The sequence below is a fragment of the Chrysemys picta genome, chromosome 5 (assembly GCF_011386835.1).
Source record: "Chrysemys picta bellii isolate R12L10 chromosome 5, ASM1138683v2, whole genome shotgun sequence".
Taxonomy (NCBI): Eukaryota; Metazoa; Chordata; order Testudines; family Emydidae; genus Chrysemys; species Chrysemys picta.
Window position 1 is genome coordinate 74,782,735 of NC_088795.1, and position 26,010 is coordinate 74,808,744.

Sequence of the window (26,010 nt, forward strand, 5' to 3'; positions counted from 1 at the left end):
GATTTAATGCTGAGAATGAAAAATATATATACTCTGTATCCTTAAAAAACAGACTGAACTGACTTCAGGCTGACAGCTCCAGTCAAGACCATTAGCTTGCAAAAGCACATTCATTAAGATATTACAAAGAGCAGATGACCTTTTGAATTTGTAAAGCTCTTGAGAAAAAACAGGAACGAAGCTGTCGAAAATAAGGAACACAGTTCTGAATTGGTGGAAGACATATGCAAGGGACACCTCATAAGATGGCCATGTCAGCTCTGAGGGGGTTATCTGTAGGATGCCTAATTTTAGAATATCCTGGGTCACACTTTTAAGACTGAATGGAGCACAGATTATAACTGGTGGATATGGGAAAAAAGGGGCTACACTATCTACCCAATAAACCAAAGATAGTGACTAACAAGCTACTTGCCAAAAAAGTCAGGGAGAAAGAGACACGTGGAGCACAGAGGATGCATTCTTTATAAATGTAAAGTGGAGCTGGGTGAATATCTGGTTTTTCGATTTGGTGGCTGAACCAAAAAAAATATGGTTTGGGTTGAATGAAATGTTTTTTTTTGACTGAAAACAAAATGTTTCATTCAACCCAAAATAAAACAAAATGTTTTTGTATCCTTTGTTTTATTTTTGGTTAAATACATTTCAAAACAAAATATAGTTTCAAAATGGAAAGTCATAACATTTTGTTTTGAAAGTGTAATGACATGACTTGTGCCTATTTAGTATAGCTTTTGCTGAGCAGAAGATTAGAGCTGTTAGGCAAACCATGGAGCAGATCCTCAGCTGGTTTAAATTGTCAAACGCTGTCATTCTGATTAGGTAAAATTTTATACCCACATTGTATTCACTTTACACTGGTGTAAATGACATAAGGCAACAAAGAAGCTAGTCTATTATTTCTAATTACACTTGTTTGGGAATTTCATGCAGACCAACTGGGAGAGGTTAAGAACTGTCTACATTTGTGGTGGTGCGCAGGGAACATGTAGCTACACGTCACAGTGAAAGTCCGGCTGCATCCACACTCACCTGAGAGTGGGTAGCTACCTGAGACAGTGAAAGGTTCTGGCAGGAGGGACGCAGCAGGGAAAGGCTCCAGCAGGGGGATGGCAGTGGGACACTTTGCTGTTAAAAATAATAGTGTAGATGTGGGATGCACTTCTTGGGTGTGTAGTGAGCCCATATAGCGTGCATATCCTAGGGTTCAGCTATGTAGGGCACTCTAGCTCTACTCTACTTGCCTAAGCAGTGCCTCACCATCTACACCGCTATTTATATCACAGTTGCTAACTTTCACACAGTAAATAAGCACCCTGACTTTCACAATAAGCCAAAAATCAAGCTAATCCCATTTCAAAACAAGCCAATCCCTAAGAACCCCAACACTCTATGTGACTAGATCCCCCCGGGCATGCAGTCTGTGACTGTGGTGGGCCCACTGTGCTCCCCTGACTCTCTCCCCCACTTGCCCCTTTCTCCTGCTTGCTGGGAGCCAATAAAAAACAAACAAACAAACAAGCAACAAGCTACAAGCTACAAGCAAAAAAAATTAGCCAACAAGCAACTCACAAGCCAATTAAGCCAAAACAAGCCCAATTTCTGCATTTTTTCCCCCACGGGTTTGGCATGTCGGATTTATATCTATGATAGCTGGGCATGCAGTGTCTGTGCTCAGCACATCGCTGTAAGTGTAGACATACTGAAAGAAGAGGTAACAAAAGAGGAATACTTAAAGGATACCAGGCTGTTCAGGATTCTCGGTAGTAAGAAGTTGTCGCCAATATACTGTATCACTTGCAGGACAATGGTCAGGATTCAGGGTAAATGCCAAATGACTACACTTGGAAATTGCATGTAAGGAACAAAAGGTGATGATAAGTTTAATAGAAATCCTTTTTAGGAACTATTTGTCTTATGAGACTGGCTGACTACTTGGCAGTTTCAGTTTTGTAATGATAGTCTATATTTGGTGTTTCTGGTCTTTACAACCTACCTACAATGAACTGGATTAAACTTACCAACTAATTTCAGTCCTCCCACTCTGCCCCACATGTTTTCAATAGAGGAAAATATGCTTCATTCATTTTATAATCACCTCCAATTTACATCGTTTTGATTAACTGGATTGTGTGTATATGACTAACTGCTTTGTTTCATTTTTAATTCCAGTTAATAATAGCTAGTCAATAACAGCCATTCCAGTTGTTCTAGGTGCTTTAACAATAATGAAAACTTATGGCACATTTACAAATAAAACAAAATACAATAAACCGTACATATCTCCTAAATAGTCACACACCGAGAAATATTAATACAATATAAATGCCTCACTCATGCCTGACCAGCCTCAACCTGTCATCTCCTCATATATATGTCAGGTGCATTTTCTTTGCCAGTGTGTGTAGAAAGCCAACAAATCCAGGCTTTGATGAGCCAGGGGAAGGTGAATACTAAGCTTAGAGGCCTTCACAGAGAATGCTTGCCAGCAGCTACTTCTTGCTTATACCAAGGGAGCTGCATTTCAGTTACCTCAGCTGCGTTATTAGTCACACTGATGTTAAACATAGAGGCCAGCCGGAGGACAACAATTCCATTTCACAGCAACATTTGAGGTTTCAAAATTTGTTTTCATTCCACATTGGAACAAAATTAAACTATTTAGAATGTTTTTGTGAGACAGAACTGTGTGAAAGCATCTGTTTTTGGAGCAAAAAGGGGAGGTTTTGGATTTAGGTCTCGCTCTTACACAGTGGAAATGACCTGAAACCTTTCCTTGAAAATTTCATAAAATCCAATAAGTCTCTTCGAAATATTTCAGCTTTGACAAAACAGCATATTTAGTCAAAAATATGTTTAGTCAAATATTCCAACCAGCTTTAGTTAAAAACACTAGTCACGTGCTTAGAGTTTAGCACATAACTAAGTTTTAGCAATATGGAGAACAAGGGTTTGTCCACACTGGAGTCGGGAAGTGTGGTTGCAGCACATGTAGACACACCTGAGATAGCTAGGATCTAGCTATATTAAAAATAGCTCAAGTAAGGATAGCAGTGAAGCCACTGATGGGGCAGCACAGTCAGTGGCACTGGCAAGTCGTGTCCTCCTGGGACCCTAGTAACACGCTCAAGTGCCAAGTTATACCTTGAGCTAACTGCAGTGAAAAGAAGTTCTTAGGCTTTGCCTTCACTGCAGACTTACCTCAGGCTCAACTGCATTTTTTTCCTCAACAGGCTCTGCATTAACACATGAACTTGCCTGTATCTGTATGACACAGCAAGGTAGCCACCACTCCCTGAGCCATCGGCAGCCCACGGTGGCTGTTAATGTGTATTGCTACCCCAAAGTAACTGCGGTAAAAATGTGCAGCCATGGACAGTCAAAATAATTGAGATGTGATTGTTCTCCAATCCCTTTCCATAAGTCCTCTAGGCACCCATTCCTGTGTACTATCTGGCCATCTATTTGTGCTTTCACCAGACGTGGATTTACTATCTACCCCTGTTCAGCTTGCAGTTTGCCTGCTTGTGTTTCTCCAGCTTCATCCATCTCTTCTGTTTGATACCGTGAAACTCTTGGAACAGTGAAACTCTTACTTCTTTAAAACCTTCCAATCCAAAACGTTTCTCTCCCTCTCTGACACTACATTAGTGTCTGCAGATCAATTTTTAGTGGGAGCTAGTGATCCCTTGTTAGCATGTTAGCATGTTCTCAAGGCTGACTCATTCAAAAATGTAAAGCTAGGTAAATATAAGAAAGTGCAAGGTTTTAAAAGAACTTTCTTCTCCTCATACTTTTCTTACCATACAGATCATTAAGAGAATAGGTTATAATTAATTTTTGTTTTCCTTTGACTCACATCCTTCTATTTTGTGTTATTTGAGTTCACTTCAATTCTTCTTTTGATTGGTATTTGCTATATACCCACACAAGGAATCTACTCAAGTGTTCTCTCCATTAAACAGCCTCCCACAATCCTCAGAGTAGGCAGACAAGTTGCCCCATAACACCCTGCAAATGTGAGCATGGGGTGACGCAGTGAGGTGTGGCACTATTCATCTTGGGATACGCTCCCAGATAGCTGTATTGTTTGTGACACCCTGATATGGTGCCAGTGCGGATTTAGGGAATTACGGCATAGTACATGTGGATGTGCTCTTACGGATTATGCTACCATGGGTTAGTAACCCCTCAGTTGTTTGCCCTGCGGCTAGTATGAAGTGAAGACATAGGCTTAGTTGTTTTCTTGTCAAGGCAACCTTCTTTGAGCTGGCTGCTTTTAACAATAAACAATAATAATTTAAAACTGCAATATATGCATATGTATATGACAGTGTTTGGGAACCTGATTAGTTTATGATTAGTTTGTCTGCTCCTCCTTTGCCTGTTTCCAGTGTATGGAAGTAGTCTCTTTATACTTCTCACACTCTTTCATATTTCAGAATTTACATAATAATAATAAATAAATCAATTTTAAAAACTGGCACACAATCTTTCTAAATGGCACTAAAAAAAGAATGGGTACTTTGACTACCATAGGTGGATTTATAATATTTGTTGTTATTCTTGGATGCTGCCAAGTCTTTGTTTCCTTCCAAGTGTTTATTATTGTATGAACAAGCATTGTTGATAATGCTACTGTGGTTAAGGCCAGAGGATTCAGCAAACTTGCATTACTCTCTCACCTTTATCATCCCTGCACATGAACACCCAATCTTGCTGTAGGATCTGTCTGCGCAGTTGTCTGCCCACCACTGGGATTCATGGATGCACGAGTCCACCTGCATAGATCAGACTGCAGGATCAGGGCCTTTGTCTGAGAGAAGTGCAGTTAATCTTCCCTCAAAATGGTAAGAGTTAATTACCTTGTTTGTGGTGAAATCTTTTTTCATAGCTTAAATTCTGATTATTTTTTGAATATGATTAAGTGTTAGCTGTAGCTGATAGAAGCTGAATTCTGCCACGTGAAGAGTTTAAATCAAGACTGGATGTCTTTCTAACAGATATGCTCTGGCTCAACCAGGAGTTATGGGTTTGATGCAGAAAGTACTTGGTGAAGTTCTATGGCCTGTGTTGTGCAACAAATCAGACTAGATGATCCCTTCTTAAAATCTATTAATCAAAATCCTTTTTGAAGTAAATGGGAACCTTTCCATTGACTTCAATGAGCTTTGGATCAGGCCTGAACCCTCTATTGATATGTAGCAGGCACATTTTAAAAAAATAAACACACAGAATTTCTGTTCCCAAAATTCACTAAGTTATGAAAACAACCATTGAATATGGTTATGATGTTTACAGAGGGAAAGTATGGGAGCTCTTTAAGGCTAGATCCTTTACAATAGATTATGCAGGTTTACTTTTGGCTGCTCACTGATGACAGATTTATGCCTCTTGCTAAATGATATATGTGAAGATTGTTATTGTTATGAAGTTGAGTACCAGATTTCTATGTAATATGATAATGTGAGTTTAAATATGGCAGAGAGTGACATGTGCTGACCTTATCTTGCCCTTATATGTAAAGCCTTTGTCCTGCTGACAATGAGAATTATCTGCTGAATGAAAAATAAAGTAGCAAAAGTGCCATGATACAAGCTGTATTGAGGGGAGTACAGTAAAATAAAGAACATGAAAATACTTTCTGTTAACAAACAGGAAGGGAAAATTCTTGTGATTCCCCACTTTGCCTGGGCTAACATACCAGGGATGATTCTTGGGATCTTATTTATTACTTTTGTAAAACCACAGATGTGCACGGCACCTTACAAAAGTAAAATGGGGTCCCAAACCCTGTTTACAATCTAATGTTTGATCTTGCAAAATACTTACTAGAGGTGGGCTAAATCTTAGGGGTTAAGCTGGAGGGGGCCAACCCTGAATATTGATTATTTATAGCTTGGAAGGATTAACTTTTTTTTAATTGGGAAAATGTCAGTAAAAGCCAATTGCAACCACACACACTCCATCAATAAGAACAGAAATTTGCAGATGGCAAAGTAAGAAAAATGCTGCTTGAGAACTTTAGAGTTTGATTTAAAGATATTCATGTTGTATATTTTGATATGTAGTGTTGAAAACTTGTGTTTTAACGGTTATAAAGATTTAACATTTTGAATCTAAATGTCTACTGCCATCAAATAATTACACTGGTCTACATTTTTTGAGAAGTCTTCTGCTTCAGAGATAAAATGTGCTATTTATTATGTATTTCGATGTGCTGAATTCAAATATGACAATTAAAACAACTGATTGGCTACTGTTTCTAAGATATTTAAGTTTTTACATTTTATGTCTATGTATATTGTGTAGATAGTAGAGTTTTAATCATAAATTGTAAACCTAGGTCTTTTCATGTGTTTATGGTTGCTTTACATGATAGTATTTCACCTGTCCTGTTTATGTAACACTTTAAAAATCAGCAAAAGGGTTATATAAATAAAATTTATTATGAAACAAAAGGCAAAAAACTATTATGTACATAGTTTAGTCCTCTTTAGTGTCTACTCGGCGCTTCTTGGCTTGTCTCTTGTATTCATTAAATGGAGCATCTCTTCTCACTGTCCAGCAATAGTCTGCAAGCATTGATGGGCTCCATTTGCCCTGATAGCGTTTCTCCATTGTTGCAATGTCCTGGTGAAATCGCTCGCCGTGCTCGTCGCTCACTGCTCCACAGTTCGGTGGAAAAAAATCTAAATGAGAGTGCAAAAAATGTATCTTTAGTGACATGTTGCAACCAAGGCTTTTGTATGCCTTGAGGAGGTTTTCCACCAACAACCTGTAGTTGTCTGCCTTGTTGTTTCTGAGAAAATTTATTGCCACTAACTGGAAGGCTTTCCATGCCATCTTTTCCTTGCCACGCAGTGCATGGTCAAATGCATCATCTCGAAGAAGTTCACGAATATGAGAACCAACAAAGACACCTTCCCTTATCTTAGCTTCACTTAACCTTGGAAATTTTCCATGGAGGTACTTGAAAGCTGCTTGTGTTTTGTCAATGGCCTTGACAAAGTTCTTCATCAGAGCCAGCTTGATGTGTAAGGGTGGCAACAAAATCTTCCTGGATTCAACAAGTGGTGGATGCTGAACACTTTTCCTCCCAGGCTCCAATGACTGTCGGAGTGGCCAATCTTTCTTGATGTAGTGGGAATCTCTTGCACGACTATCCCATTCACAGAGAAAACAGCGGTACTTTGTGTATCCAGTCTGCAGACCAAGCAAGAGAGCAACAATCTTCAAATTGCCACAAAGCTGCCACTGATGTTGGTCATAGTTTATGCACCTCAAAAGTTGTTTCATGTTGTCATAGGTTTCCTTCATATGGACTCCATGACCAACTGGAATTGATGGCAAAACATTGCCATTATGCAGTAAAACAGCTTTAAGACTCGTCTTCGATGAATCAATGAACAGTCTCCACTCATCTGGATCGTGAACGATGTTGAGGGCTGCCATCACACCATCGATGTTGTTGCAGGCTACAAGATCACCTTCCATGAAGAAGAATGGGACAAGATCCTTTTGACGGTCACGGAACATGGAAACCCTAACATCACCTGCCAGGAGATTCCACTGCTGTAGTCTCTAGCCCAACAGCTCTGCCTTACTTTTGGGTAGTTCCAAATCCCTGACAAGGTCATTCAGTTCACCTTGTGTTATGAGGTGTGGTTCAGAGGAGGAGGATGGGAGAAAATGTGGGTTCTGTGACATTGATGGTTCAGGACCAGAAGTTTCATCCTCTTCCTCTTCCTCGTCTGACTCAAGTGAGAATGATTCTGGTGCATCAGGAACCAGCAGTCCTTCTCCGTGGGGTACTGGGCGTATAGCTGATGGAATGTTTGGATAATGCACATAGATTTCCTTTTCCTGTTCAACCACTGGTGAAGATTTGTTGCACAAGTGTTGCAGCATATGTGTGGGGCCAACCTCTTGTCCTGATCTCCAACTTTGCAGCCAAAATAAAGGTGATAGGCTTTCTTAACCATAGTGGTTATACTGCGCTTTTGTGATGCAAAAGTCACTTCACCACAAACATAGCAGAAGTTATCTGCACTGTTCACACAAGTACGAGGCATCTCTGCTCACTTTGGCTAAAGAGAAATGTGTCACTTTGCAAAATCAAACACTGACAAATAAGAGCACGACACTGTATGATTTCTAGAGCTGATATAGGGCAATTTGTTCAGCAGAGTGATGTAAGCTTCGTTATGATTGCATCATCCATGACTTCTAGGAATAACATGATGCAATTCATATCATATATGACGCAATACCAGCTTCAGATTGCATCATTCATTGTTTTGCCTAAAAAGCAAGTACTGTCCAAACCCAGTCATAGATTTATTCATAGATCCAGTCAAAGATGTATTTTAGTCATTTCTGGTTTAAATTGAGATCCCTTCCCTTTATAACTCACTTATCCTCTGCCATTCCCAAGTCAAGGGTCGTATATACTGACCCAATAGCATATCTTGAAAACTAGAGCCAATCAACAATTTTAAGCATCATTTTTGTTCTCAGTGACCCAGAATTAGTAAAGTTTGACTACATTTATTTCAGAAGTATTTTGGCTGTAGAGTAGTGTTATCTGACCTTTCCCCTGTTATCTGAATGTTACCATGAATTCCTGTAACTGTGAACATTTGAATTGATAAAAATTGAAAAAAATTGCTTGAAACTGTTAGATGGAATGTACTGTTTCAATGAGCTGTTAATAAAATGTTTTTGAAATACTGAAGTGAATCACTGATTTTAAACTGAAATTCAAAATGGAGTATATGAACTCTGACTTTGAACTCCATCTTTGAAAGAGGACTTGTTTACCACAAAGACTCTAGCTCAAACCAGTCAGAACCGGTTTTTCCCGCCAAGTCTAACCCTAAGTGTTCCATCACCTCAGAAGCGTTCCATCACCTCAGAACTCTTCCCGCCAAAAAGGCTTTATAAGGACTTGTTCAGCGCCTGCGCGGGGCTGTCCATTCCAGCGACAGCTCGTACACGGTTGGGTCTTCGCAGAGCTCCAGAGCTGAGATCGAAGAACATCATCTATCCCGCAGTGTGTTTGAGGAAGAGGAATCCTCTCATCGTCATTTCTATATCTTGCATTTCCTGGTGTCCATCATCCTAGAGGGTCTCCTCGCCAGCGACGAGAAACATCAGTAGTCTGGACTCCCCAGTGTTCCTCTCAGGGTCTCTAAATCAGTCCAAGAGTTGTAGGTCCTGGGCATCACGCCTGTACATGACATCTGCTGCATCAGAGCAATAGGAGAAAGGTTTCTGTGTTGGGGTATTGTTTATTGTTTTGTAGAATCCCACGGGAGGGTTTATGGGCCTGAGCTCCAAGCTCTTAGAGTCAGTCACTGATTCACTGTTTTACTGAGTCATGGTTTTGCCGTTTTACTGTGTTATTCTTGTATTTCTCCCCCCCTTTCTTCCCAGTTTTCTGTACCTTTTATCCCTAATACATTTACCTTTATTTGCACCATATTATCTTGTCTTCTCTTTATTTTATTCTATTTCATGGGTAGCTAAATCCACCGGTGACAGACATGGAAGGGAGCCGAGTCTGTGCTTCTGAGAAAAGGGGCTTTCCCTGTTACATCTTCCCTCTACCATCTCTCTAGTATTTCCTTTGAAGCGTTACCTTCTTCCCCTTGAGGTAACAAAATCCAGAATTCTGCACAACTGTGAAAATTTTAAATTGATAAAAATAGAAAAAGATGCTTAAAAATAAACATTGATATTATCCATTTAAATTATGAAAATATCAACACTGAATTCTGCCAAGCCTACATATTTAGCATGGAGGCCATTTGACACCACACTATACCAAAATAAATGCCTGGTATTTGGAATTGGGAGGGTGTTAGCCCTCTAATTTAATAAATTTGCACTTTAAAATCAGTCCCTATATCTGTATTATTTTCCTGCATGTCTTGATCAATAATGCATCTTGTTATTGGAAGTGTGTGCTAAAGTATACTGATTGTTACAACAGAGTATAGTACAGTTACACTGTTGTGCTAATAAGGGAGAAAGAGGAACGTCAAGAACTTCTTGTTCTTCTATGAGACCTGGAGGAACAAGTTGTAACTCTTGCACCTGTCTTGTTTTCTGTGTATCATCGGTGCTAAACATCTGTTGAGTAAGTCTTGGTATGTTAATCAGGAATTTGGAGGAAATTGTATATCATTTTCACAGTTACTGCATATTATAGGGCTGCTTGTGATATATATCGCTAAGATAAAAATGAGTGAAGAATATACTGTTCAGACATGTATCAAGCTTTGTCAAGCACTTCTCAATATTTGAAGAAGGACCAGACTTGGTCAGACCATGAGATTAGATGCAAAATACTGTACTATTATAATAATTTAATGCCCCAGAATGTTGCAAACTGCGAAATGGAACTAGTTCTTCAATTTAAAATGGATTAGACAGTTCAGGAGGCTATAGTAAAACTAAAACCAACAAATTTTTGCTGTCTAAGGTGTCTAAACTCCATTCTTAAACATTTACTACTGGATGCAGTGCTTATTGCAATGACTTCAATGGGACTAATCATAGTCGCTAGCACTACACTCAGTAGGTAGTAAGCTCCCAATACTGCAAAGATTGTATACATTTAGCTTTATGCAATGCGAGTAGCTCCACTGACGTCAGTCAGACTAGTCACAGTGCATAACATGAAGAATGTGAGTAAATATTTGCAGGATTAGAGCCCAAGTGGTTGCACATGACTTGAATGGTATTACTCACTGAAGTACAGTGTTTGTAACTGCCTTTAATAGAATGAACAGTAATAAACTATATTTGGTACTGAGTGTTGGCAGAATTATCTCGTAATTTGCACAAACTGGCATATAAACCAGAAAAAAGTGGGTAATATTATTATTATGGTTCCCCAACACTGAAATACCAAGAGGTGGGAAATTAAACTCAGACCTCCTTTAATAAAATATTTTAAAAATATTTTTCTACATGGCCGGGGGCACATTTCACACCTCTTTGGCTGGGTGCCATTGCCCTCTTTCTCTTAACATAGTCCTTATAAATCTAGGTTTAGTAAAATACATGTATGCAATAAAATAATTTAAAAGTTGTGGGGGTACCTTTTCCCCAGCTAGGTTTTCCTGTACTTTTCTGACAGAATACTTATTTAAATTGCCTGCCTGCCTTTGCCACTATTACTGTATACTGAACATTTATTCCAGTAGCTAGTTCTACTGCTTACCCAACTACTTCCCCATGTCATGCACCATTCACTGACGCAAATTCTCATATTTGTCATCCAAAAAAGTATTAAGAAAAGTCATAGCGATTATGGGATTAAAGATCATCTATTTCCTGTTACAGCCATGCCCAACATACTGCTCAGGAATAAGGATGACTCAGACTGACGTTCTTCCTGTGTGGCCAATGCTGTCAGTCAAATACTGTGAGGACTAAAAATAAATGATCCTTTCCCCACTCCACTTCTCAAACTGACAACGTAATGAAACCAACCTTAAATATTTTCTTCTAAAGGGGAAAAAAGATGAAAATTATCTGCAGAATCATCAGCTGCTTTATATTTAGGTTTCATCCCTACATGCATGTGAGTAGATGAAGACATGGAGCCAAATTCTGCTATTTGCATTAGTTTAAACATGGGATAAATCTAGTGATTTCAATAGAGTTACTCCAGATTTACACTACCTTAACTAAGTAGAATTTGACTTAATCTGTTACAGTTACAAAACTATTCCAGCACAAGATTATTACTGTGAAGAGTTGCAGTACAGGTAGAATAAATTTGGAAGTTAAAGCTTTATGCTTACATTTTACTATTTTGTAAAGTAAGTAAGGGACATGACGGCATCTTTTATCTTTAGATCTCAAATTACTTCATCACTATTCATTAACTAAAGCTTGCAACACTGCTAACAGATTCTCATTTTACAGATTGGGAAACTGCCACTGACTTGTATTATGACTTGAAAAACCTCTTTCTGCCTTATTCAGGCAAAGAATGAATGAATCCTCTTTACTCTCAATTAAGACAGGAAAGTACATAAAAACCCTCATAAGGTGGCAGTTCTGCAAATGTTTAACTTGAAGAATGTGAGTCGTTTCTATTGATCAAATTGGAACTAGTCATATGGTTACAGGTGCTCATGTAAACTGAAATCTTTTGACACCATCTTACTTCTCTTCCTATCCCTTTATGCTTATTTTTTGTGATCACAGCATTTAAAACATGACCAGTACATTCTAATTTGGATCTGTAACTGATCTTGCCTTATGAAAAGTCATCAAAAGTTTGAGTACAGTTTAATTCGCTAGACAGATATATAGATAAACGAGCGCTCATGCAGAGAGTAAAGGGGCTTCATACAGGGAGACAAGGCCAGCAGTCAGTATTCTGGTGTTTGGCTGGGAGACAGCAGGAGTCTCATTCTGTTGTTGGTTGTAGCAGTATCAGAAGTGAAGATAGAAGTGGGGTGAGAAAGAAAAGACAGGTACGAAAAGGACTAGACTTATCTTTAGTGCTCAGGGTTAATTTACAGTAACTGTATTCTTCCTTTATACTTCCAGACACAGGTGGCAAGATATGGTTGTATTTCATGATGGCTGATGTATGTGTCATTGTGTTATACTACACAGAGAACAGGCAGGGCTAGATTTAATTGACTTGAATTGGCTAAAGAAATCACAGCACTGTTTTTTAATTGATTGTACAGATGCCTCAGGTTAACTATGGCCCTTCTGAGAAAGGTCACACACAGTCACCACTGAATGAAGTAACAGAAACCTTAGTTTCCATTTTGTAAATGGAGGCTTATGGAAATTACTGCAAACCAAATTAGAGAACTACTGTAGTATCTCTACTGGCTCCCAAAACTGTGGAGAATCTGACATATCCAACCATTAATATGTAGCACAGGAAATTTATTCTTTTGTATTTTTGAAGAGATGTACTCATTCTGACACATGGAATAATTACCTTAACAGTGCCCTTACTGTGGAGAAATATATAGCCAAAGTGATTGAACAGTGTTCTCACTTTTGTATAGTAGAAGCAAAACATACCTGTTACATCCCTTCTCAGTGATGTGAGCTTTACACCTCAAACCAAACCTTAGGCCCTGCTCTTTTTCGAGTGTAACCAAACTACAGACAAATAAAGCATGAGTGACTATTTCCTCCTTACTAGAGTCTGGTGTCTCCCCTATCAGGCTGCCACCCTTTATATCTAGCATCCTAACCTAATTGGTTATCAAACATAGTTACCGGGTCTTCTCACTCCTTAACATTTCCTTTTCTGCTTCCACAGCCATGGCTAGGTGATGAGGGAACTACAGGTTGGACTGGGGCCTCATGAGACCCGTAAGGGTAGTGTAACAATCAAGACACCAAATATATACACCTATACAGAATACCTCCCCACCTAGCCACCACATATATAATTCCTGCAAAATGTGATCGTAATCCTATCCATAGATAATGCCACTTTGAATGTCTATGTAGAAACAAGTACACATTTTTCTACTGGGATAGAACAATTGTGCACTAATCACCAACATCAAAGTATGTATAGGAAGACAGCATAGTTCAGAAAGAAGAGGATAGGCTGGGAGTTGGGAAATTTGTATTCTGTTCAAATCTCTGACAATGATTTGCTGTGCGACTTTGGGCAAATCACTTAGCCCCTCTGAACTTCAGTTTCTGCATCAATGAAATAGAACAATGAGGCTTACCTGCCTTGTAATGCACTTAGAAATGCAAGGAAGAAAACTACTGTATAAGTGGTAAGTACTGCATTATTAGATAATGATGCTGTGCCCCAGGAAAGTATATGATTTAGAATACCTTTTGCTTTGTGTATTTGTATGTTGACTTGTGTACCCAATTAACATTTCCCCCATTTAAACCTCTTGCATGTACATATCAGAGCTAAGACACTCACTTCATTTGCACTTTATAGCCTTGGACCCAATTTGCTCATCATCACAGCACATCAGTATAAGTCCAATATAGCTCCAGTGACTCCAGGTGTCTAGAGTAACTTCCCTTGGATAGTTTGTCATGTCAACAAAGTATTACTGAATTTAATTGGCTGTGCGGAAGCTATCCATGCTCTTTCAGCATACAGTATGTCTGAGAAGGGACTGAAAGCTGCGAGTAGAGCAAACAAACAAAATCAGAACAAGACTGAAATACTTATGAAGCAATAGATCACCTGTAGGCAATCCCATTAAATACTAGTCATTGCAATTAAGTATTATTAATCTTACATTTGTCCCTTGGGAGACATCCCAAATAAATAGTTTCTTGATTAACAGTATTACAGTAATATTGTGACAAATAGGGCAATCTTCTGTAATATCCTGGCTGAACTTTATTGAATTAAATTTAATGTGTTTGGACTCCATTATATTAAATGAATGGTGTGTATATCCTTGTGCACCAGGGATTGTATAAATTTCCATGGGAAAGGTAAATACAGTTCTCCCAAGAACTCAGAGGAGTGGGGGGTGATTAGTCAAAGTCATTCAAGTTGTAACACCTCTCGAGAACCACCACCCCCTAGAGAGGTTCACATATACTGCTTTAAGCTGGATTCTCCAGGGACCAACAGACAATGAAAAGATTTTTGGTTAAATAGCCTGGTTGTAAACTGATTCAGGGTCTTCTTTCTGATCCAGCAAATGGAGGACCCCAATCCTTAGGGAAAGATTGGAAGGACTTTGGCTTACTGAGGCCCCATAAGGCTGTGTTCCTATTGTGAGCTGGATGTATGTAATGATACTCTAGGAAACCCCCTGGCTGGGGTTTGAAGAACTGTTCACCTGCCAGAGTCCATTAAAAAGTGTTGGAGTGATTTCTAGTAGGCATACTGGCATGCATGTAGCTTCAGTTATGGTTTTTAGTATGTTTTCTCTGTATTGCATTTACCTTAAGAATAAAATGTCCTTGTTTAGAAAGAACTGTGTGGTAACTTAACTTAAGGAGAGGGATAGCTCAGTGGTTTGAGCATTGGCCTGCTAAAGCCAGGGTTATGAGTTCAATCCTTGGGGGGGCACTTGGGGATCTGGGGCAAGGTCAGTGCTTGGTCCTGCTGGTGGGGGCTGGATTCAATGACCTTTCAGGGGCCCTTCCAGCTCTATGAGATAGGTATATCTCTCTATATTAAACTGTGTAATTACACTCTTAACAGTCTTAGAAGAGAAGGCAAAAAAATCCTGCTTAGTCTAGCCAGGGGAATGAGCAGCCTGGAAATACCCAAGTCAGAAAGAAGAGAGATGCATATTTCCTCCCAAGAGAAGCAGCAGCTGGGGAAGCTTAGACTGGGTGCCTTTGCTGGACCACAGAAGGGGAATACAGGTACAGTTGCCCTGAACTATGACAAATACTTCTTGATTAACAGTATTATAACAGTTAAACTTATATAATGCTTTCCATAGATCTACAAAGCACTCTACAAACGTGACTAAATATCATTATACTTATCAGAGAAACTGAGGCATAGAGAGGGGCTGTACCTTGACCAAAGTCAGGTAGCAAATCAACAGCTTTGCAAAGAATGGGACCCAGTTCTTAATGCATGTACAAAGCCTTGTTTATACAGGTGTTCTTGATACATTATTATTATTAAATATTTATATAGTGGTAATGCCCAGAGATCCTGATCAGAATAGGGACCCTGTTTGCTAGGTGCTATATATACAAATAGGTAAACTTAGAGTCTCTCTGAAGAGCTTGAAATCTAAAAAAATGAGCAACAGATGAAGGGTGGGGTAGAAAGTGAAAGAACAGTGAGGCACATATACAGATTTTATTCACACACATGTATCTGATATACAAATTTTGCAATTAGATAAATATTTATCTTCTATCCCCATCTGCCTCACCATCACTGGTTGATTGATTTCTCTTAAATGTCACAGTGAGAAGTTTTGGGAAGTGGAGTACACTGTATTTCAGAGGTGAAATGTTCCAATTTTGGTGAGCCTTATAACTTCCCATCTTTTGATAATGGTTTCAGGAACATTACTACTAGTATGATTACGCATAAAATAAATGTAACTCTTGCAAAGAACTCGCAGAAAACACGCTGTGTAAATCCAAAGTGTTTACACGTAAAATGGCCAAGATACAAAACAAACAACACCCCCTCTCCCCCAGCCAAATAAAGAAATGAATATTCACACACAAAAAAAAAAAACCCCAACCAAATCTACAATATACAGGAGTTAGAGTTGCCAACCCTCCAGGCTTGTTCTGGAATCTCCAGGAATTAAAGATTAATAATTAATTTAAGATTATGTCGTGTGATGAAATCTCCAGGAATTCGTCCAACCAAAGTTGGCAACCCTAGGTACTAAACAAGGTGTCATATTAAACAAGGGTTACTTGCTAAAAACAGTTCTGTTAATCAACTGTGCTCTAATGTGGTATGTTGTTCCATGTGGGCAGACCCCTGAACCCATTTGCAGCCTGTTGAAGCCACCAGGGTTCTGCATGAAATAAATTATAGGACGGAGGCCTTAGTTCTCACCAGCAGTTAAGATCTCTGTCTGTTCTACTTTATTAAATTATGAAGAGTAAATCTGAGTGAATAAATAAAACATCCCTATTCCTTATGAATAAGTAATGAAAACTGTAACTAAACAAGCTGTAAAATTCACATTTCAGAACAATTAGGAGGGGATCTATTGTTTGAAATGGCTAAGCTCTTTCTAACACGGATGTTTTGATAAATGTCATATGTCCATGTAAAAAGTAACAGAGGGTCCTGTGGCACCTTTAAGACTAACAGAAGTCTTAAAGGTGCCACAGGACCCTCTGTTACTTTTTACAGATTCAGACTAAAACGGCTACCCCTCTGATATATGTCCAGGTAGTTGAACTAGTCTTTCGACTTTTTTTTCTTCTTTAATGGTATATGTGAAAGGGATCAGATCTTTTATTATTTGCCTCTGTTATCAGCCTCCTGACTTCACAGCAAATATTCTAAAAGCCCTCTTAATCCCCTTAAATAACTATATCCCATAAATTACTTTGACATGGGGCAGGGAAGTTGTCATGGGTTTTGCTTAGTCTAACAATATGGTGGCAGTATTAAAAAATGATAGCACAGCACAAATATTAACCCTTATGAGCTCATTTGTCTCATGAGCTCATTTCAGGAAAGTTGTCTGAATTATTTTAATAAAAGAAAAAGAAGAAAATTATAGGCGCATTCAGCCCTATGATATGATAGTTCTTTATGAAATATGTTGCATTTCAAAATCCAGCTAGTTGTATATGTTTCTCCATAACTGCAAAATAAAGCTAATTTCTAAGATTTGAATGCTAAAATGCCAAAAGCTATTTTAATTTTAGAAAATAAAGCATTATGTTGGCATGGAAAGCTTCCAAATCTCAATAAGGCCAAGGAAGCAGCTTGCTTCCTGAGTGGATGTAAAATAGAGGTTATCTCCAGAAAAAGGAAGTGAAATAAAACTTGTCAGCTGGGGGCAGTTCATAGTATTTTCAGGATCAATTAATATCCAACTTAGGTGAAATTAATATTTTATTAAATTATTATTAAATTAATAAAATATATAACCAGAAAAGAAATAAAACCAATGCAAAGAACAAATAATATCGGAAGTGTCAAGCATATCAAAAGAGAAAACCATGCAGGTTTGAGCTCATTTATAGCAGTGAAACTCTGGTTAGGTAGACTAGAGATGGGAGGTGCCAGGAGCCAGTTGCCGTTCCACCAGTTTGGAGACATCCAGCCTTGTCACAAGTTAGAGCTGCACAGAAACAGCTCTACATTACACCACTATTGTAAGCTCCAATCCTCCACCAGGACATAGCTCCCATCTGCTCCCCCCTTCTACTCCTTGTTGCCCTGCCCCTGGAATTCCCCCAGCATGCCTATTTCCTCCCCTTACATGGCACAGGGTGGCCTTAGAAGACCAGAGAATCTGGCCACTACAGTTCAACTAAATTATGACTGATTTACATTGGTCTAGATGAGAGCAGAATCTGTCCCTGTGTATAGGTGAGAGCTTAGACCCCAGTCTTACAAACATTTATGCATGTCACTTCACCCAGATAAATAGCCTCATAACGTTCAATGGGGTTACTCATGTAAGTAAAGTTACACACGTGTTTCTTTGCGGGATCAGCATCTTAGTGTATATAAACAAATTCAGTTACACTTTTGTAAATCTGGACCAATTCTATTGAAATTAACACCAATGTAATTGAGAACCAAATTTGGCCCACTGTACACAAGCAGCCAATACAACTGTCTAATCAATTGAATGCAAAGAAGAAAAATGTCAAAGCAAAAATATTTGTCTAGATATGAACATGAATTTAGGAGACATTATTTGGAAACAGGGTGGACACACTAAGCCACAGAACCGTGCTGCTTAGACTTATAAAAAACAACAAAACAAAACAAACAACCCTCCAGACCATTTAATAAATATTGACTAGTTAGCATGTGACATTTTCTGTACAATTATTTCTTTTGTGTTTGTGCTGACATTGCTTCCTCCCTCCAGGAGCCACAAAACATGTGTGGTACAGTCAGGACAAGGCACAGTGCTGCTTTCATCTTGCCTAATCAGAGTGAACTTAAAGTCATGACCTAGAAAGAACTTACTGTCTGTAGGCAACAGATAATTTAGCTTGGTTCAATCGCTGGCTTATGTTGTTAGGGAAAAGAGAACTTGTTTGCTAGCATCTGCTAAATAATATGATTTCTCATGCTGACTGCAGACGGCTTATGTGAACCTGAACAGAGGACAGACTTGTTACAGCTATGACCATGACTCAAAGCAACCATTTACCCACAAAATGAAATCACTTAAACTTTGGACTTGTCTTCATTGCTCAGAATAGTGTTTTTTTCCCCTTAAGGGTAACCAGCATGCATGAGCTATCCCAAGGTGAAGACACAGTACTGACCTCACCTAAAAAAAGAACAGGAGTACTTGTGGCACCTTAGAGACTAACAAATTTATTAGAGCATAAGCTTTCGTGGGCTACAGCCCACTTCTTCAGATGTATATAGCTATACATACAACAAAGGTCAACACTGAAATAAAATACTTCAAAATTATCAAAATGAAATATTTCAACTGATTCCAAATGAAAACCTTTTGGCTCTTTGGTTCATGAATCTTTTTCAAGTTTTTGACTTTTTGTGCTCACTTGAGATGGGAAAAAAATCTCAAGCTCTCAAAAATATTCACGTAATGGGAAAACGTTTCCCACCTAGCTCTAGTCTTAACAATATGAGAAATTTTCCTTTTCTGTGTAAGGCTGAGACTACATAGATCAACTGATATACAGCATAACAGTCACTAGATTTGAATGTTTTCAGTGGAGAATCCTAGTATAGGCCACAATCCAGAAAAGAATTTAAGCATGTACTTAATTTTAAAGACGTGAATAGTCTTGTAAACCTTGTCTTCACTAGGGAAGAAAGGTGTGTTCTTAACTCATGATAGCTAATGTAGTAACTAACACAAGGTAAAATCCTTGTGAATACAAGGCAATTTGTAGGTTTAACGTGAATTAGCAGGTGGAGGTAAATCCTAGACTCCTCCATCCTCTTTACCTTGAGCTGCTAACGTGAAAAACTAGAAACTGCCTTGTCTTCACTAAGATTTTTACCACATGCTACCTAACATGAGTTGAGAACACACAGTATTTTCGAATGAAGATGTATCCTATAAAGAGTTTGATTCTGTGGTTATGTCTACAATAGGAGCACTTTACCAGTATAGGAATACTGGTATAGTATACCGGTAAAGTGTTCCTGATATAGACGCAGCTACTCTGACAAAGCTGTGCTCGGTATCAATATCGTAAAACGAGAGTGAAACAAGCTATAATGGTAAAAGCTCAGTTTTGCTGATATTGCTGCATCTACACTAGGGAATTCTGCCTGTCAGAGATCACACCTCTTCATATCCCTGACTAATATAGCTACACAGGCAGAAGTCTATAGTGTAGACATAGTCTAGGTCTGGCAAAACTCAAATTCATTTCAATAGTGCAGAATCAAGCACAGAGTCATTTGGACTCACTTACTTGAAGTTAAGTACATGCTAAATGCTTTGCAGGATCAGGGCCTAAACTGTGGAATTTGTGTCCTCCATTGGTCTGATAAAGCCCAAATCTGATGATACAATGTAAAATACACTCGGTTTCTCAGGTTTTTGCCCAAAGGGATGGAAAATATATATTTTTGTTTAATTTTAGATTTTTTGTGTGTTGTCTCTTTACCTTTAACGCTAGTTAGTTTTCTGGTGTTTTTGTTAAAATATGCACGTGTCTGGAGACAGTTCTGATGGGGACATTTTTAGAAACTAATGAACAAAGTCATAATGATGTCACAGGTCAGACAAAGGGGCACTGCTAGAGCAGTATAGAAAAGTGGTATGAGCCAGTCCCTCAGCTCTAACCAGTGTTATTAGTCCCTTATTTTCAAGATGCAACAAAGCTCAGAAAAAGGCTAATATTACAGGATGTCTTGCACTTAAGAGCTGGAGGGCCTAGGGCTAGGTACTCCTGATTACGAAGAAACCACACCTGGATTAGATCAGGTGATTTCACTATAAGAACATCAGGAAGCTGCAGGGGTGGGGTTGGGTTGTAAAAATTGTTGAGGGTGCCATAGGTCTGGCAGTAAGCTGGGGAAGGGATGTCCCTAATTGCTCGAGACCAGCAGGGTAATTGTTATGTTTTTGTTTTCAGTTTTGGTTTGTTGCATTGGGAAAATGAAAAAAGGAATAAAAGCCTGGCCAGAAAGGCCTGTGAAACTGTTTTCTTGGTGGGAATGTAATGGGAAGGCCCTGAAGAGGAAAGAAATTGTTAGCAAGGCACTGTAGAGGCATCCCTGGCCATCAGGGGGACACATGGGAGGTGGCTGACCCCTGCTACAGGCAAGATTCCAATTGCTGTTTCTAGAACATGTGCCAGGAGCAATTAATAACATTTTTGCAGTAGGTGACAGTTCAAGCCTAATTTTACAATAGCTGTCTAATGAGGTGACTGAGTTCTCATTTTTTTCTTTGTTATGAAAGAAGAAAAACAATAGGGAGAGATTTTAGAGTAGCAGCCGTGTTAGTCTGTATCCGCAAAAAGAAGAACAGGAGGACTTGTGGCACCTTAGAGACTAACAAATTTATTAGAGCATAAGCTTTCGTGGACTACAGCCCACTTCTTCGGATGCATACCTTATCTCTCTATGCTCCTTGTTTACAAGTATGGGATACACCAATAGAATATAGATGGGGAAGGATACTTATTTTGTACTTTAGCCAGGAAGCTAAGGGAGGCAGCCTTGGTAGGCACTATCAATCAGGTTGTACCTTTTCTGTTTTTATGATGTAGTGATAACCCGTAATTAACAATAAAATATCAGCCTCATATAGGCCTATAAGAGATAGAAAATACTTCCAAGGGACAAAATAATAATTATAATAATCATAAAAACTTTTCAAGGAGCATGGTCATGTAATTTTTCTTCATCTATTTAAAAAAATCAAAATATTCCAATGAACATTAATGCAATACATTGAAAAAGAGATTGATTGTTTACAAATGGATAGCCCAAGAATAGACAGGTTAAATTCAAAACTATAGAAATCTACATGTAATCCTATCAGCTAACTATGCCATCTCATTTCTAGCAAAAACATGTTTTTGGAGTCTGCCTTTCACATTAGTGGCCCACTCAATTATCAGAGGTTTAATTACCCTAAACATGCATTTTGATAATATATGAATCATTATGACAGACAATGCTTACTAAATGAAGAAATAATACACAGTATTGGAGTAGATATTCTGAAAGTTCTGTTACTTAACTAGTTCAGTATCCATTATGGATAAGGTTCACACTATTTGCTTATGGACAGATCCTGTGTCTGTTAAAGTCCTTGACAGTTTTGCCATTTACTTCAGTGGGGGCAGGATCAAATTCTTTGTGAGTGATGTTTAGTGCCTGCAGTTTCTGAAGGCTCAGGAGTTTGTCTGTGCCTTCATCAATGGCTTTAAACAGTAGTCCAAGAAAAGAAGAAATGTAGAACATATAGCCCAATTCAAAAGAAGCAATCTTTTTTCCCCCTGCCCATATGGAGTACATGGTTCAGTGGTTTAATACCATACAGAGTATTTGATACTTATGAGGAATCTATAGAAACTCAACTGTTGTTACCACTGACACCCAAGTTCTAAATCCCTTTTTTCCTGATAAAGTAATATACATCTACACCAAGACATGACTATGTAGCCAGGAACTTTTGAGTTCTGGTGATAGTGACACAAACACACTGCTTTGGGCAATCTGGGGCAAATTTTGCTCTGATGTTGGGTATGTACTTAACTGAGGGGTTGCACCTATTGCAAATGAGATCTGAATTTAGCTTCCTGAATCTAATTTTATTTGTAAAATGAGGATAATACTTACCAGCATCTTGTCTTACAGGGATTAATTAATGTTTGTACAAGAGTTTGGACACATAAGGACTGATTCTTCTCTTACATTGGTTTTACACTGGTGTAACTCCATTGACTAGAGTGGAGTTACTCTTGATTTACTTTGATGCAAGTGAAAGCAGAATCAGGCCCATAACACAAATATGGCATAGTCTAAATTTGATTTGAAATGTTATGTAATGTTCCCATTGCAACACATGCTGCATCATGTAATGTCATTGTGGAACTGGAGTCATGCTCTGGCCGTGTCATCATAATTATATAAATGATCTTTTTTACCAGGCTTGAGGAAGAAAAAACAAGCCAGGAATTTAGGGCTAGATTTTTAAAGCTGCAAAAAGTGATTTAATATATCAATGGGCCACTATAATGGTAGATCTATATAATTGAGTAAAGTGACTTTTTCTTAAAAAAACCCCCCAAACACTGACTGTTGCTGCAGCCAACACTACAATTCTAGAAGACTGTCCTCTGATTTGATCCAGTCTAAGCATTTTTCAAATGATTGCTAGAGTCCTTGCATTAAGCAACATTGCCTGATTGCTGCATGCAAGTTTCATATATCTGACTACAATGTCAGATATGGCTGACATTTTTATTGAGGTCAAGAAGTGCAAGGCCAGTTTTGTGACTTTGTAGCTTATACAAAAGCAGTGTCTATCTGTGTACCCAAAAGAAATTATGCAGAAAAAGCTAAGCAGAGCTAAAAGCATGAAGGAGATGACAGTTTCAGACTGTGCATCTTCTTCCATTTAATGCTGGAAATACTTAATTCTAATTTCAGTTTAAACCCTCTGATATTATAATACCTAAAAAGTATAGATCAGTCTTTCACAAAGCAAAGATGCCAGCATTCACTTTTATTTGGGGGGTTATGTATACAAAACAAAGGTTTAAAATAATTTTATTCTGATCCATGCTCAAATTCCCTACATAAAGTATGCATACAAATAGTCTTTAGAGCAAAGATGAAATAGTATGAGTTTTTCTAAGATTTTTTCTAAAATTTTATTAAAGGCCTGATCCTGAGAAGTGCTGAGCACTCACAACTCCCAACATCTCTGCCTGAAGCCACTTTTGTGTAGATGATTATGTTTAGCTTTCTTTAGTCACCCATGGTTGAAAAATAGAGACTACGTGGCTTGCTCAAGGTCACACGTCAAATCAGTGACAGAGCCAGGATTAAAACTCAAAGTTCTTAGAATTTAATGATTTCCTAAAACAAGGAATTTTGTTTAGTTTGTGTGTTGGCTAAGTGTTATCATTAAAATCAATGCCCATAGGATCACTGGAAAGAGATGGAACCAAATATAAAAAGAGTTGGGTAAAGTTCCAACACAGTGAATCCTTGTGCTGGTGCTCTGCCTAGCACTCTTGAGACACTGAGGATTAGTATGAGGTTTCAGACACTTGTGGCTCTGTGGGTTTGCTTGGTCATTGGACAGCTTGCATTTGCTTCAATTTGTTTTTAATAAAAGACTTTGAGAAAATTCCTCCCCGTAATGATATCTTTAGAATTGAAGAAAGGATTCATGAGACCCTTTTGGATGGTTGATAATTATATAAATGAAAAACAAAACAAAACAAAAAAAATCCCCAAATCCAAATGCATGTGATGCTAGCATATTCTGTTACGCTGCAAAGCCAGTATCTGTGACCTTACTTGGCTTTTACATCTTTGTATGATACAGATAATATTTACTGAATCAAGCCCAGAGATGAAGTTACACATATTTTGGACTACATACATACACTTAAATCGGAATTTGGCATATGCTTTGTAAAGTTCAGATGAAGGTGACCAAGTATCCTGGTGAAAAGACATAATTTCATTGGTTGCTGCCTCACTACACCTGTCATGTTTCTCAATATACAGAGAACAACCATATGACTTTCCTGAGAGACGCATTTTGGATTAAGAGAAACAACACAATAAGAAAGAATAAAATGTCAATGAGAAAAGTGTTTTCCCCTACACCATTCTGTGTCATCTCTGCCCCCCAAATGGCAACTGCCCTGGCAGTCAGAGTTTTTAGAAATGTAAAGATGCAGTACAGAGAAACCAAATTAAATGTTGCATATCAGAACACACCAGAACTACTCCCAGGTGTTTTTGCAGGATATAGTTTTTAGTTTTATTTGTTTAATTACTCTGCAAATGTGAAAGCAAACAAATAACATGGAGTCATTTCTTGTCTGAGACATCCCATGCCATATATATAGTCACAATCCCTGAATCATCCTTCCCAGCCTTTCTAAAATCGTAGATCCAGTACTGCTCTATTAATTAGCCTCCCTATCCCAACTTTTAATTCTATTCAGTAAGTTTTGCTGACACACTGAATGGAAAAATATCATGCTGCTTTACACCCTGATCTCATGACTTGTTTTATATGTGTTCATGTCAATAGGACTTGACCCAGGTGCAGAGGTCCAACTGCTCAGAGCAAGTTGGAGAATTGGGCCCTACTTTATAAAATGATACAATTTTACAAGAAAAGGGAACCCACTCCATTTATGTAAAATGGACAACTCCTCAGGTAGAGATGAAATTGTTAGAAGCATCATAGTAGTTGTAAACTGTATTAATAATGCTTAAAATGCAACTTGAGAATTTTTTTCCAAAATTGGGACAGCAGCTACTTTGAAAGGAGTGAAGCTTGAGTGAAATGGCATTGAACAGGTATTCAGAGTGAGTTACTTACACAGTGGAAGGTTGGATGGGAAAAACCAACAAACAGAAAGGTATGAGATGGAGCACAGGACATGGAAAAGTTACATTCATTTTGCATATCCACTAAATACCAAAATGGTGCATTCATGATACACTACTTTAATGCTCCACTTCAGCATCTGAACGATGTATAGCTTATATGATCATTTATACCAAACAATCCCCTTGTAACTTTCTTGACTTTGGAGTTACACTGTAAGTTTGGTCTAGGCCCTGTGAGTGGATGGAAGATACACACATCTTGTGCAATCAAAATGGACTTCTTAGTGCTGACTGCCAACAAGGCAAAACATAGCCCTCTCTCAGGGCCTTATATACACATTTCTAATTAATGTGTATGTTTTTGTTTTGTAATGTGTATGATGTGCATGTGTATATAAACAAACTGATAAATATCAGTATTTTGGAAGTAGACATTATTGTGATTGTATACTTCAACTGGGAGTGTTGCTGGGATTGTAAAATAAAGAGTGCCCAGCATAATGGCTCCTAATCCTGATAGGGACTTCAAGATGCCTCTATAATATGTATACATCATAATATTAAGATTGCACATGTTCATTTCACATCTGTCCTTGCTTTGCTTTCCACACGAGCCGAACTGAAAATGAGTTTATCTTCACCCAGAAATCATATATATTTTTAAGGATCCTATTAATATAAAGATATTTGTTTACTGTAATGGCTTTCTAACAATGATTAGCTCAGAAAACAAACAGTTTACATTAAATAAAAGATGTTGGAAAGGAAGCTATTGGCTCAAGCAGTATAACCTTTAG

At 38.3% G+C, this 26,010-nt stretch overlaps 1 long non-coding RNA gene across 2 annotated transcripts in view; it reads left to right on the plus strand.

The window, feature by feature from the left end:
• Positions 1-26,010, plus strand: part of LOC101948271 (uncharacterized) — a 63,658-nt gene that overhangs the window by 34,025 nt on the left and 3,623 nt on the right. For both annotated transcript variants that reach the window (XR_010601421.1, XR_010601422.1), the window contains exon 3: positions 4,726-4,850. This is a non-coding gene — a long non-coding RNA (uncharacterized LOC101948271). The remainder of the gene's footprint in view (positions 1-4,725; positions 4,851-26,010) is intronic.